The sequence below is a fragment of the Carassius gibelio genome, chromosome B10, assembly GCF_023724105.1.
Source record: "Carassius gibelio isolate Cgi1373 ecotype wild population from Czech Republic chromosome B10, carGib1.2-hapl.c, whole genome shotgun sequence".
NCBI classification, from domain to species: Eukaryota; Metazoa; Chordata; class Actinopteri; order Cypriniformes; family Cyprinidae; genus Carassius; species Carassius gibelio.
In genome coordinates, this window is record NC_068405.1 from 24744855 (window position 1) to 24760707 (window position 15853).

At 32.5% G+C, this 15853-nt stretch overlaps 1 protein-coding gene across 2 annotated transcripts in view; it reads right to left on the reverse strand.

The window, feature by feature from the left end:
- The window catches only part of LOC127966356 (bone morphogenetic protein receptor type-1B), a 71072-nt gene extending 55865 nt beyond the window's left edge, over positions 1-15207 (reverse strand). For both annotated transcript variants that reach the window (XM_052567270.1, XM_052567269.1), the window contains exons 1-2: positions 15048-15207; positions 14082-14140 (exon numbers count right to left, since the gene is read on the reverse strand). The gene's annotated coding sequence lies outside the window, so the exon portion shown is untranslated. The remainder of the gene's footprint in view (positions 1-14081; positions 14141-15047) is intronic.
- Positions 15208-15853: the final 646 nt, after the last annotated feature.

Below are 15853 nucleotides of genomic sequence, written 5' to 3' on the forward strand. Positions count from 1 at the left end.
CTCAAAAGAATCATTTGCTTGTGAATCGGTCTGATCGTGCAGTATTTCTGCAACAACTAAAAAAAAGGTCTTGATTGATTGTGGCTTTAGTTTTTCAAAAGCATGCTATTCAAATACAAGAAAAATAAATTCTGTTTTCATATTATACAACATAACCTTTCTCTCTTGATTAATTAAGATTGCAAACGCACAACTTTGGTTGTATTTCAGTTGGAATTATGCAACTTGGATCATGAAAAGTGGGCGATACATGCATAGCAAGCATTAACAGACAAATTTCAGCCAAAAATGAAGATTTTCTGCCTCAACAGAACTCAAAACAACGTCCAAATCATTCGTGAGCCGATGCCCTGAACGACCCTTCGATTGCACTCACACAGCTTGTTTAACACAGACGTCTGACAGAAACCAGAGCCGCCGCGTGACTCGAGAGCACAAAATATCATCCAAATACTATAACACTCCCTCCTGCTATGGGCTATATTCCTCTAGCATATAGTGTCTCCCTGAACTACAATAATAAAATAAGGTTTCATGCATTAAACAGTTGTAATTTAACAACTAAACAGCTAGTTCTTGCACTTGAAACTTCTCCATAAAGGGAAAAAAAAAATGTAATGATTACGACGTCAGAACCATAAACTCATTAACATGGGAGATATTGTCACTTTTGCCGAATAATGAATTTGCAATGATATGAGTTAATTAATATTTTGAGATCCATCTTTTCACACTGAGGACAACTGAGAAACTTAGTATGCAACTATTTCAGAAGGTTAAAACGCTCACTGATGCTCCAGAAGGAAAAACCATGCATTAATAGCTGGGGGGGTGAAAACTTTTGAACAGGATGGAGGTGTGTAAAAAACTAATATTTCGCCTAAAGGTCATATTATTTTCTTTTTATTTGGTACTGCCCTTCAGAAGCTACAGGACATGTTTCTCAGAAGACAAAATAAGTCAAACTTACCCCAATCGCCTTTCAATTTAAATTTCCAAAAGTTTTCACACCCTGGCTCTTAATGCATGTTTTTTTCTTCTGGAGCATCAGTGAGTGATCAAAACCTTCTGTAATAGTTGTGTTTGTGTCCTTCAGTTGTCCTCAGTGTGAAAAGATGGATTTCAAAATCATACAGTCCTTGTTTGAAAAGGTTCAAATACACAAAAATGCAGGAAAACCAATGAATTAGTGGAAGCTGAAGGATTTTTCTGGAGAACAGCAGACTCTTCAGCAGTTTAACGGTTCCTGACAAACGAGCGACTGATGAACAAATACTTATTAAACACAAATACACAGCTGTGGAGCATTACACAGTATTAAGAATCAAGGGGGTGTAAACTTTTGAACATGGTCATTTTTATAAATGAAACCACGTGTGTACTATATGTAAACATCCTTTATGTGAAATCTTATTCAGGTCAGTACTAAATAAACAATAATTTTTTCCTCTTATTTGGGTAAAATAATGAACATTTGGCCGATTCTAAATAGGGGGGTGTAAACTTTTGACCTCAACTGTATATTAGTTCGATGTCATACGTTTCCAAATATGGACTGGAGAAGGTTTTTAAAGTTCTTAAAGCTACAGTACATTTATTTTACTCGTTTAAAACTGACAGAAAAAAAAATCATGTTTACCATCAAATTAATACGTTTCTTTTATAAAATAATTTTCATGCATCAGAAACAGTCAATTCAGTATCACCTTACAACTGAAGAGGCTGTTCTTCCTACTGTACCTTTAAGACATCTTTACGATTTAATTTGGAGATGATTATGACACAACCGTTGGCTCATTAACACATGCACTCAAAACTCCTCCAGTCCATATATGGAAATCCTGATGATTATGACACCAAAACCTTCTTTTACACTTTATGGTCATGTGTTAAAGTGGGCGGTCATATGTTAATGAGCTCAAGGTTTTGATGTCATAATCCTTAGAATTTCATTTCCATATATGGACTGGAGAAGTTCTGGGTTCTTAAAGCTACAGTACATTTATATGACTTTTTTGACAGGCAGTAAAACCACGTTTACCACAAAACAACCCCTTTTAAAGTGCAACGATCGTGATTAGGTCATAGAAAAGCAAGCCTAAACCCAAAGCAAACAAGCATAACCCCTCCAGTCTAAATAATGAGGCGAATATGAAGGCACAATGATTTTCCCAGCAGCGGCGCTGACTTCATTAGCTTTGATGCGAGTGTGGAGCTGATCAATTGTTCTGGATCTCAGAGGGAAGGGTGTGTACACAGACCTGATGGAGCGAGAGCTCTTCTGTAAATGGATCGATATCAAGATCAATAGGTCCCCGTCTCTGGACACGGAGCTGTTTTATTCAGCACTCGTCAAGTCCATCTGAGAGGACTTCGTGTGAAGAAAACAGCACGCTCTTCTGCACTAAATGAACCGGAACATACAGCCAGGACAAAAAGTCTGAGATCAAACGAAAACTTTTTAGCCTTGTATTGGACTGTATATATTAGTCTGGGAATGATCTGTTTGGATTCAATAAAATTCAGCAATAATCACACTGTGCCAAAATTTTTTAAATAAAATAAAGAAACCTAAACATGATTTTTATTTCTTTTTAATTACTTTTTAAAACAAAATATTTTAGTATTAAATATGTATTACATTACATATTTTTTCACAAAATGTGAATATTAAAAATAGTAATTAATTTATTTATATTAAATATATATAAAAAAAAATTTTCATTAAATGTAATTTTTAACAATCATTTTTATTTAGAGTAACTATATATATATATATATATATATATATATATATATATATATATATATATATATATATATATATATATATATATAATTTTTTTTTTCATTAAATGTCATTTTTAACAATCATTTTTATTTAGAGTAACTTCATGTTCTAAAATAACAAATTAAAACTAAACAAGCAAATAAACAAAAAAAAAAACTTTAAAATGAGAAATATAAAATACAATATTATAAAAAAAATGACAAAATATATAAAATGACAAAATTATAATTCAGATTCTGGTCGGTGATTTTTGATCATGTGATGCTTCGTACAGATGCTCAGATTCTCCTCAAGATGTTTTTAAATGAGAAACCATACTGAATTAGTTTTACTAATATTAAACTTAAATTAAAACAATAAAAAAAAAACTTTCATTACTTGAAATAAGTATTAACAGAAAAAAAAAACATTTCAGCTAGTTGCCAAGACAAAATTAGTCAAAATATATTAAAATTTATAAAAACTCATTTAGATATTTGTAAAAAAAAAAAAAATTACTAAAAATGAAAACAAAATGAATACAACTTTAACATTTAAATAAAAAAATATAAAAAATAAACAATCAAAATAATAATAAAATCCATGTACATATCTAAAAAAAAAAAAAAGAAAAAAAAAAAAATATATATATATATAAAACTATCATAGTATCTTCTGATAAAACAGCACTGAAGAACTGAAGGGATAAGATCAAAGTTTGTGTCCCTACAGACAGGATTCATTTCTTGAAAACTCAATGAACACATTAAGACCCCGAACAATTGGATTTTCTCGCCCTGCATTCAGAGTTTCCTCAGTCCATATATGATGCAAGACATCCTGACTCATCCGATCCTCTCCCAGCAATCACATTACGCTTCCCAGAGCTGGAGAAATTAGATTTCCATCTCTCTCTGGTTAATGGAAGTCCACTCTGCTCCTCTCCCCTTCGCTGGACATTGCACCGGCCGGCAGCTTGAAGTAATCCACCGCCTCTTTTCTGTTCATCCGACTGAATGTCCTCGCTCTCATCTTCAGGGGGTTTAATTGCCCTGAGCTTTACTGAAAGTGGATCAAGATGTCCAGCTCTGTGACACCAGAGCTGCGGATCGAGCCGCTAACATCCGCTTGCACTCATCGCATGAGAAACTACGGCTGTGAAAGACAACCATCTCATGCATGCATTTAAATATAATACATTTACACGCATGCTGTTCAAACGCACATCATAACTGCACGTCATAAAGTAACAACTTTCATTTTTAGATGAGGAAGAATACTGTTAACCAACAGCTACAACAATGATTATATGATCTAATCAAGTCCTGATGATCTAATTAAATCATGTCCTTTATTCACATTTTATCGGGAAAAATGTCACATCATGGAAGTTAGTTAAAAGCATTATAAACTGCATTTACAAAAAAAGTTTGTTTATTTGCAAACAGCAATTCAGAAATCCATAACTTAATTCATATTCAAGATATAATTTGTAAAGTTACATTTACAAAGCGACATTTTCAAATGTGACCTAACAAGCCTGTGCATTTATTAAATGTGAATTATGTGTGTGTGTGTGTGTGTGTGTGTGTGTGTGTATTAATATTTATTAAAAAATAATTCAATATAGATTTTATTAGCAAACAAATGCACACATATATAGTATTATTTTTAATATATATTATGACATTAATACTATTTTTATATCAAATAAAACACAATGAAAACCCTATACATACTACTGCTATATTTGTATTGTATTACATTTTATTATTTATTATTATTATTAATATTAATATTTTTTTTGTTTAAATCATATAACAAATATAATGTTGTCAATCGATTAAAAAATGAATGACAATTAAAATCACAAAATTTATCTGACATTAATCCCCTAACATTCAAGTTTTTAAATAAACTTTTATATTTCAACAATTTCACAATCAATCTTCAAATTAAATGTACAAACAACAAAGACGGTATATGTTTTATATTTGTTTAATGGCATCTTTTTTATGACTGAAGCCCAGTATCACTGTAACATATTCATGTAAATATGTTCCACTATTTTTATGAGAGTAAATTAGCATAAATGGTTATATGATGTGATTTCAATTTTTCCTTTCTCTTTGGAGTGTCACAAGCTCTTGGTGATTGAAGAAGATCTGTAAAGTTGCAAAGACTAAAGTCTCATACCCAAAGAGATATTCTTTATCAAAGTTAAGACACGCCCCCTAAAACACCTCGTTTAAACACGCCCCCACATGTCTACATCACTATGTGGAAATATTTGCATAATGCCGCCCAAATATTCACGCAAAGAAAGACACAGCGGTTTCAGTAACACAGTTAGTGTTGAAGCAGTCATGTCAGGATGATGTGTGTGTATCGAGGAGAAAGAACAAGCACTTTATTTGTTTTTCCGAAAGCAGATGCATTTAGGAATCTTTAAGATTACTTACAACAGAACAGCTACGCATTTCATGGACGACTGTTTCGTGAACCTAGGAGAGAAGGTCAGGACTTTACTACGACAATCTGGTGCTTCTGAATCAGCTCTCTATTTTGAAAGATGAAGCTCGTGATTATGGAAAGTGGTGTTACATTTCTGACAAGTGCTTGCAGTGTTCGGCCAATCACAATGCACTGGGTCAGCTGGCCAATCAGAGCAGACTGCGCTTGTCAGAAGGAGGGACTTGTTTGAGAGAGGCGGGGCATAGAGGACCTACAATAATGTACAGTATTTGAAAAATAATGTGTTTTTTTAACATTAAAGCATGTCAACATATTCTATATGACCCATTTTAAGCATATTTTGTCACATAAATTCTGATTTCATGCATTTATTCATGAATAACTTAGATGTTCTGATAAAGCACAAAACAATCCAACTTCAAGGCTCATCTAATGCATCTGACTGACTGTATTATTGAGTGTTTGTGGGTCATCTGAACTTCTTTAATCCGCTGACAGACGGACTCGAGCTCAGACCTGTGTCACAACAGCAGCAGAGCGATTGTGTTTCACAGGAACCTGTCAGGAGCTTTAGTCTGTGGATGAGGGAACGTGTGTGTGTTTGGATGATGGATGGAGAGAGGCACATAAAGAAATACCTGAACTCCACAGTAAAACCAGAAACCTGAGACGGAAAAGCCATCGTGATATTCTGCTGTTTTGTCTTCTGCACTTCCTGCCAACGTGAATCTATTACAGTTTCTATTAGGGTTGTGAAACAAGAAGCGGTTCATATCGGCCACACAACGTACTGAACAGTCACAATACGAGCATAAAGATTTTGTGATATAAAAAGGAAGCAACTTTGTAAATAATGCAATCTTCATTTTATTTGCTCATTTAATAGGAAAAAAGTATAATAGTTTAATAGCATCTGATTTAATCTCCAGTAGCAAACGGTCACTAAATTTGATTCAAATGCTCTTTTTAATGAATCAGTTCAAGACTCTAATTCAGTTGCATCATCACTCAAATGTTCAAAGACTTTGCTGTATTTTTTCATGATATTAATTTTTGTAAAAACAAACACTTATTTTTATGTACTGCTATATAGATTTATAGAAATTAACAGTTATATTTAACTTTTAAATATGTATTGTTATTATCATTTTACATAATATTATTAAATATAAAAATACTTATTTATAAAACATAAAATATTAATATAAAATTATAATTGAAGAATATTGCACATTATGTTTTATTTTTTAAATGTATTTATTAAAATTGTTAATTTTATTTTTTAACATTGTTTAAATGGATAAAAATAATATTATATGTTTATAAAATATAAAATATTTGAAATTTATTTAATAATAATTTGTTTAAATTAAAAATGTAATTACTTATACAATTTTTATATTTGTATTATTAAAATACATATTTATCAAATATAAAATATATTTTAATTTAATGATTTGCAAAAAGAAAAATTAAATAATAGTAATATTTATAACAACACTTCAATACTTTAACTGTATTTTACTTCTTTTACTAAACATTTTAAATCCGCTTAGTCACAATAAAAGTTAAACAAACACACAGATTTTAAAACATAGATAAAGGAGTTAGCCTACTAAAAATTTAGATTTTTTTTTCCTTTATTGCCAAGCTCTTCTCAGAAATTTTATATTTTAACTAAAAAAAAATGTAATGTTTCTGGAAACAATGTTTGATGTGAGTTTAAAAATTGAACTGATTGTGACAGAGACTGGACAGCACTAAAATAATCATAATCATAATCATTAATGTTCGGTTCCTCACAAATCTCATCTGTACTGTAATTTAATTGACTTATTACATTAATATGAGTAAAATTGGTAATGATTCCCAAATTTTTATATCTTAAATACATTTTAACATTCAATAAGCCAACTTCTTAAGTTATATTTTTGTTTACACATGGTTTAAAAATGCTACTGATATAGTGGTAAACATGGAATCCACAAATACTATAGTTGAACTGTGGTCACTTTAGTCATATTATGGTTAATTTTCATAAAGGTACAATCAGTGACAGGCTGCTGAATGCATGAAATACAACTTTACAACAGAATAGAACATGATCAGTAGAATTTAAAGAAATGCAATTGCACAAACTACGGTATGTAGGCTACAAATTTAATTTGTTTATTTTGAAATCACTCAAACGTGTATTTGTGTCCTCTGATAAGCACTGGTTAGGGCTTTTGGGAAACGCAGAATTGAGTGAATGCTTTTTGTGATTGATTGGTTCTGTCTTCCACAACATTTAGAACACACCTTAATAGATACATTGTAAAAAAAAAAAAAAAAACGGTAAAAACATTTTAGGTTTTATGTTTTTAACTTAAATCTACAGTTAAATACTGTAACTGATAAAATGGTAATATAACATCCTATTGAAGCAATTAAATGTGTTTTGATTCTTTGTAATACACTGATAACCACCAAAGCAGGTGCTGATGAGAAAGTCACATGACGAACCAAAGCCGATCACACGCAGCTTTTAAACACGAACACATATAGAAGTGCACAGAGTCATTCACACAAACACTAAACACGTTCACGGTAACACACGGGAAACTGAAATAATGCAATAAACATTCATTTAACAACATTAGATGTAACATACAACCCTAATGTAACTGACGTTTTTAAAAACAAACATCAAATTTGAATCGTAACGCAGAAATATCAATTTACGGTTATTAACTGTAAATTATATATTCTTTTCCACTTCCAAAAACGTTATACTACCGTAAAATTACGTCATGTGCAATACAGTTTTTCACTGTACGTATAGTATAGTAGGGGACTAACGTTACTCTTTTACCAGGTTTTTACCGTAGCATTTTTACTGTTTTTTAACTGTTAAATTCAAGGTCACTTTTTACAGTGTATTTGAAGAGTTCATTTGCAAAAACATTAAATTTCAGTTCATATTAAACAAACTGCAATTGGGTTGTTTTGATTAAATAATACTACTTAAATAAATAAACTAAAACTATTAAATAACTACATGATTTTTAAACTTTATCTGATATTGCAAATGAACTCTTCATTTTTATGAAGTATCTTCAATACTTTCAATACTCGCATTAGTACCGAAATGTCAATACTTCAGGGTGGATAGGCTCATCCCTACACTCTTAAAAATAGAAGAGAACAACCTTTTTTGTCTAAATGGTTCCATAAAGAACCTTTAACATCTGAAGAACCTTTCTGTTTCATAAAAGCTTCTTTGTGGAGAATTCTTCAGATTATAAAAAGATAAGAAAGAGATGGTTCTTTGACTGAATGGCTCCTTGTGGAACCAAAAAGTGTTCTTCTATGGCATCACTGTGAACTTTTAAGCACCTTTATTTTTAAGAGTGTAGGCTCCAGTCTTCTTTCTGAGTCCCTGAAGAGCAGTGTCATGCCATCCTCTCTAAACCCATCACCCATAATGCATCTGTGCTGGGGATTAATGGAGCGTTTGACACTCGGAGTGATTCACGAACACTTTTACCGGCAGTCTTTAAAACGCTTGCTGAGAACAGAACGGCTGTTCACGAAGAGCTGGAGATCAACACACGATGGATGGACGGATGGCATGCAGCGGGACGCATTAGCGCAGGGCTCCGAACTGTTTTGGTGGGAAATCAAAGACGGAGCGCCATAAATCTCCCGCCGGTCACAGTCAGTGAGTCAAGAGTCAGATGAATTTAGTTTGCAGCGTGTGACATGTTGATGAGATAATAATTCAAATCATCTCTGACAAAGTTCGCCGGCTTTCATCTTCAGAGCCTCGGAGAGATCTGAGACGAGTCGGGGTTTATTCCTTTCACATGCGACACTTCATGCGTTTACGGTAAAAACATGAGCTGATAGAAATCAGAATAAATGACTCCAGTGTGAGCTATTATAAAGAATTAAAATCTGTAAATAGGTCAACATTATTTCTAAGTGGTATATTTGTTAATAAAAACTAACATTTCCATTTTATAATCATTTAATTATTACATAAAAATGCTATAAAATATTTATAAAATGTATTTATATTAAATATTGTTATACATTATAAAATAATATTACATAATAATACTAATATTGCTAATCATAATAAACTTTTATATTATTAAATTAAATATTTATTTACTTAAGTGATTTTATTTATTTTATTATTAAATATTTCCCCAAAAATAAAATTAAACATATCAAATATTTTATTAAATATTATTAGATTATTCTTGAATAATTCACTTTTAATTATATATTTAATTACTTGAAATTATTTTATTATTTTTATTTTATTAAATATTAGTAATATTACATTCATAAAAATATTAAACATTTATGTTAAATATTTATATTTAATATGAATATATTATAAATTAATAATATTAATAAAAATTAATAAGATTAAACACTACTTTTTACACTACAATGGACATAATTATTCATTAAAATGTAACAAATTTCTGAAAACTACTTTCCTGCTGATGAAATCAAGGCTATGTGAACGGGGCTAAATAATATCAACCATTTCAATATTATCCAATAATATTAACATCAATATTAACATGGACTCATTTCACTGGAGACAGTAGCAAACTGAATAGCAACCATCCAGTTAACAATTTAGCAACAGTGTAACAACATCCAGGCAACCATAGAACAAGATTCTAGAATCAGGTGGTGGCTTTTCCAAAAACTGCATACATTTTCTTCACATAATGTAAACATTTAGTTATGAATCATGCAGAAAACACTAAACTAATAATAACTTCTGTTCTCACCTTTAGCAACATTGCCACCTCTGTGCTCATTAATGCTCACCCACAATCCCCTGTAGGCCACGCCCACTTCCTGTAATTACACGAGTAGACGACGAGGTCAAAGGTCGGCTAATGCAGCTCAGACTGCAGACAGACGCAGACCTGAGCCACAGCAAACACACACACTACACTTGTTTCATACTCCTACTAACCACATCACTCACAATATAGAGAATTATGATAATTCAATAAAATTAAGACTTGAAATGTTCTTATGCTCGCCAAGGCTGCATCATTTTATAAAAATATGGTATAAAACTGTGAAATATAATTAGAATGTAAAACAGCTGTTTTCTGTGTGAATGTCTGTTAAAGTGTAATTTATTTCTGTGATGCACAGCTGTATTTTCAGCATATTATTCTGATTTCTGAAGATCATGTGACACTGAAGACTGGAGGAATGATGCTGAAAATACAGCGGAGCATCACAGAAATACATTACACTTTAACACAGATTCACACAGAAAACAGATGTTTTAAATAGTAAAAATATTTTACAATATTAGTGTTTTTACTGTAAATAAATACTGCAAAATCAGTAATATTGTGAAATATTTTGGCTTGGCGAGCAGAAGAGAGTTCTTTGAAAAATAAAAAATCTTACCATTCAAAAACTTTTAACTGGTAGTGTATGAAATATTAAGTAATGGTCATTTTTGTGCTGAATTTTCACATCATGCCACATTTTTATGCCAATGTTATGTGTAAATGATATAAAGCAGGTCTTGAAGTTCACATCATGTTTCCGAGAACGATCTGAGCTCATTATTCGGACTCTAAACTCCAGGCTGGAAATGCACCTTGATGAAGGAATCTCACACGCCTCCGTGCTCCAGGAACATCAGAAGCTTGTTAAATTCTCCCAGAAGCCCTTGGGGTATCCAGATCCAGAGCACAAAGGCGCAGTGTTCTGCAGTGTCCACGCACACAGTAGCCACATTAAACGTCTGAGAGATGTCATAATTGCACACGTTCAACTGAAGACATTACAACATTGTGTTGGTTTAAGAGGTGTTGCTCTAGATTGGTTTAAATCATATTTTGCAAATAGGAGTGGGTGAGCATTACTCGAGTAATGCTTTTTTGCCTTGTGGGGTTCCTCAGGGTTCTATTTTGGCTCCTTTGCTTTTTTTCTCTCTATACTGTATTCTCCCTCTTGACTCGATTTTTAGAAAACGCAGTTTGTCATTTCACTGTTATGCGGATGACACTCAGGTTTTTTTGCCTGTCAAACTAAATTCTGTGGGTCTTGAGTCTCTTATGGCATGTTTGGCAGATGTAAAGGCTTGGCTTTACATTTTTTATTCTTTAATGAAAAGAAAACTGAAATTATAGGTTTTAGTCCATCTGAATTTTCAAATTCCATGAAACTGGATTTGGGAGGGTTTGAAATCATGGGTAAATCATGGGTAAAAATCCCTGGTTTCATTTTTAATGATGGCTTAAAGTTTGACCGACAAATAAATTCAGTTGTCAAAGCTTGCTTTTTTTCTCACTACATTGGTTGCCTGTTTGTTTAAGAGTGGATTTTAATATTTTTCTTCTCGTTTATAAATCTTTGAATGGTTTTTTTAATATTATTCTAAATATAATGGACTTTTTTTTTTTGAAAATGTTGGGTATTAAAATAATATTTAATTATTGTAAATATTTATTTCCATAAATGTAAAAATTGTGTAAATAAGTGTTAATTTACATTCTGAGTTTAAATTAAAATATCACGTTAAAATAATTGAAATGTATTCATACATTTTAATATTAATACAATTAATCAATTAAACTTAATTATAAAATCTATTTTATGTGATAAAATAAATTATACAATCGAACAAAATTACGTTTAAAACATTTTTATTGTTTCATATTTTAAGAATAACAATAATAATAAATATGATTTATTAATAACACTTTTTATATAATAATTATGTTTATTATATAAAATTTATTATTATCATCTTTTTTTTTTTACGTAATGATTATATCATATAATTATTACTTTTTTTTTTAAATCATTCATATCACATAAATCACAAAAATTTGGCCAAATTGTGCACACAAAAAGAGAGCTTTAAAAAAAATTAATTTTAAATTTTAACTTTTTCCCTCAAACAGTGCACCCCTACGCTGAGTCTATTTTGAGATAAATATCATCTTTATATTGCCCATCTGCTCTTTTAACATTGGAATCAGCCATTAAAACCCATAATGATCAACCTCAAGTGACCGTGACCTGTGATGACTTAACATCATCGCGGCACGATTTCACACTGAACGACGCCGCGGTGAAATAAAAGCAGTAAAATAGCGCCGGCCCGCTGGGTTTAATTCAAACAAGCCTACAGTCGCCAAAGCCAGACCACACAAACAAAATGAGCACTTTCCCACACGCAGGCTTTTAGAAATCCCACCCAAAACACACATCAGGCCTGTAATGGCTTTCTCTCATTACGCCGCAGTATAAATGACTCCTGTGTAGCCGCTGACACGCTCCCAAAGAACTGCTTATCAGACACACGATACTCACCGATATCACAACACACACGCAACGATTAAAGAACGATTCACTGGACGGCCAAAAACCATGAGCTCAGATCAGATCCAAGGACGAGGATGATGAATTCATCAGCTGCTACACAGTCATACTACAGCTCTCAAATAAGTCTTATTCACCTCTGTTCATCAATGCATACAGTATAAGGAGTACTCCAAACAAGTACTCCAGTAAACAGGCCAGTACTCCAGTAAACAGACCAGTACTCCAATAAACAGACCAGTACTCCAGTAAACAAACTAATACTCCAGTAAACAGACCAGTACTCCAGTAAACAGACCAGTACTCCAGTAAACAGACCAGTACTCCAGTAAACAAACTAATACTCCAGTAAACAAACTAATACTCCAGTAAACAGACCAGTACTCCAGTAAACAGACCAGTACTCCAGTAAACAGACCAGTACTCCAGTAAACAGACCAGTACTCCAGTAAACAGACCAGTACTCCAGTAAACAGACCAGTACTCCAGTAAACAGACCAGTACTCCAGTAAACAAACTAATACTCCAGTAAACAAACTAATACTCCAGTAAACAGACCAGTACTCCAGTAAACAGACCAGTACTCCAGTAAACAGACCAGTACTCCAGTAAACAAACTAATACTCCAGTAAACAAACTAGTACTCCAGTAAACAAGTACTCCAGTAAACAGACCAGTACTCCAGTAAACAAACTAATACTCCAGTAAACAAACCAGTACTCCATTAAACAAACCAATACTCCAGTAAACAAACTAGTACTCCAGTAAACAAACTAATACTCCAATAAACAAACAAGTACTCCCAACACAAGCCCTGAACCCAAAAAATCTCATATCCCAAATTACACTTTAAACTAGTTCTGGGCAAAAAATGTTTTCCTGTATTTACATGTTTATATTTAAACTCATATAATTTGTATTATATATATATAGATTGAATATATATATAAAAAAAGATACATGCATGTGTGTGTATTTATATATACATAATAAATATAAGCAGTATACACATATATTATGTACATAAAAACTTATTTCGGATGCGATTAATCATTGACCAGTGCTACTTTAAAAACGCTTTCAAAAACACTGATTTGATCAAAAACATTGTTATTTCTAACTCAAACAATGACGTGGTTTGGGGGAGGGGCTACTTGTATGATTGACCAATGACGGTCGAGGGTATTGTGTGGGGAAATGGTTTGATAACAGTCATTATTATTTTTATTGTACAGCTTAATGACACATTTCAGCTTTAAAAATGTACTGTAAACTATTTTGTGTGTGTGTGTGTGTGTGTGTGTTCACCCTTAAGCTGTTTCACAACAATCACAATTATTTCAGCCATTAAACAAGCAAAACTTAACCAAAGATTCAACACTGAAAATGAAAACATCAGCCACAGAAAAACACATTTCGGTTTGTTCTCGCATCGCTTGCTAAAGTCTTTGACCGATTGTCTTACCTCAGTCTGCAGATGAATGAAGCTCCTTATGGATTTATGATGTTCAGATCTCTCAACATCTACAAGAACAGTCAAACAGAATATTTCGTAAGACCTTGATGAAGACCAATAAATCATATCCCTGGGAGTTATGCAATATCATTTAATATAGAAACAACCTGTAAAACGACTTCAGGAATCATCCCTAATCAAATCGCAATTCATCAACATGTCAAAAAACTTCCAGTAATTGCTAACCTAAACAACAAGAGCTTTGTGTGTTTGGTTTCATTACTAATCAAAATACGCACGCATGAAAATCTAAAAGTAGCTAATTCAAGAATTAACTAACAAAACCCAACACGGATTAAAACATCTCGTGGTTTAAATGCATATGTGCCCCTTGAACGCAAAACCAGTCATGAGTATCACTTCTTTGTTTTAATTGATAAATAATCTTTCCATTGAAATTGGTTTGTTAGGATCGGTCAATATTTGAAAATCTGGAATCTGAGGATGCAAAAAAATCTAAATATTGAGAAAATCGCTTTTAAAGTTGTCCAAATGAAGTTCTTAGCAATGCATACAATTAACGTTTGCGGTAGGACATTAACAAAATATATTAATGGAACATGATCTTTACTAATGACTCATATGTATTGCTACAAACATACCTGTGTTACTGATGACTGGTTTTGTGCTGCAGAGTGCATGAGTTAAATTAAACGTCTAACTCGATTGATAGGCTATTTTGCGTTCATCACAACAGACCTTTTTCATTTGTCTTAAACAAGTAGCTTCCACTAAAACTAAGCTCTGACATCTGCTCGAGAGAACGACCCCGAGACACTGCAGCGAGATTCACGAGAAAACGCCAAACTTTCGTCAATATGAGTCCGAGAAAAGCTCGCGAAACACCCGAAATCTGCTCGCGGATCACAAACCGAGGGAGAGAGTATCGACAAACACAGCGAACTAAAGCCTCACCTTCATTCCCGATCCTCTAAAGTCCGTCAGAGAGCGTCCTGAGCTCCTCGAGAGCTGCACACACCAACATCAGGCGGTCAATCACTCGAGGAGGAAAACTGAGCTTCTTTCCTTCAGTGTGTGTGTGTGTGTGTGTGTGTGTGTGTGTGTGTGTGTGGAGGAGCACAGGCTCCAACCAGTGACGCCTCAGAGAAATACACCTTAATACGAGCTCCTCATCAAAAACACACACACCAACTATATAATAAAGCAATAAAAATAAAAAAACACACACAGAGACAGGTAGAAACTATAAAAAAAAAAAAAACATTAACCAAATATAAAATTGCCCTTTTTAAACATCCTGACATTATATATAGGCAATTATTTAATATAGTATATACTATACAATACACCTTCTGTAACCCATATCACCATATTCCTGCTCTGAACCTCAACCTTATGTCAAAAATACTTCTTCATCAAACACATGTTGACGAAAAAGAAAAGTGGATTTTTGAACTGGTGGTGGCGCTATTCAGTCAGCTCCTTAGCATGAGAACATAGATTTCATTTTTAAACAGCATTTATCTCTCTCTCTCTCTCTCTCTCTCTCTCTCTCTCTCTATATATATATATATATATATATATATATATATATAGGTGAATATATGTATGTATGTATGTATGTTTCTCTAAATTGATTCTGAATAATTCAGATTGCTTTCATTAATTTATTTCAAAATGTTTTGTGTTATGTTGTCCATTATTGATAGTTTTCATACTTAAGCTGTGAAAGGAACATTTTTAAGAGCTCAACACAACAG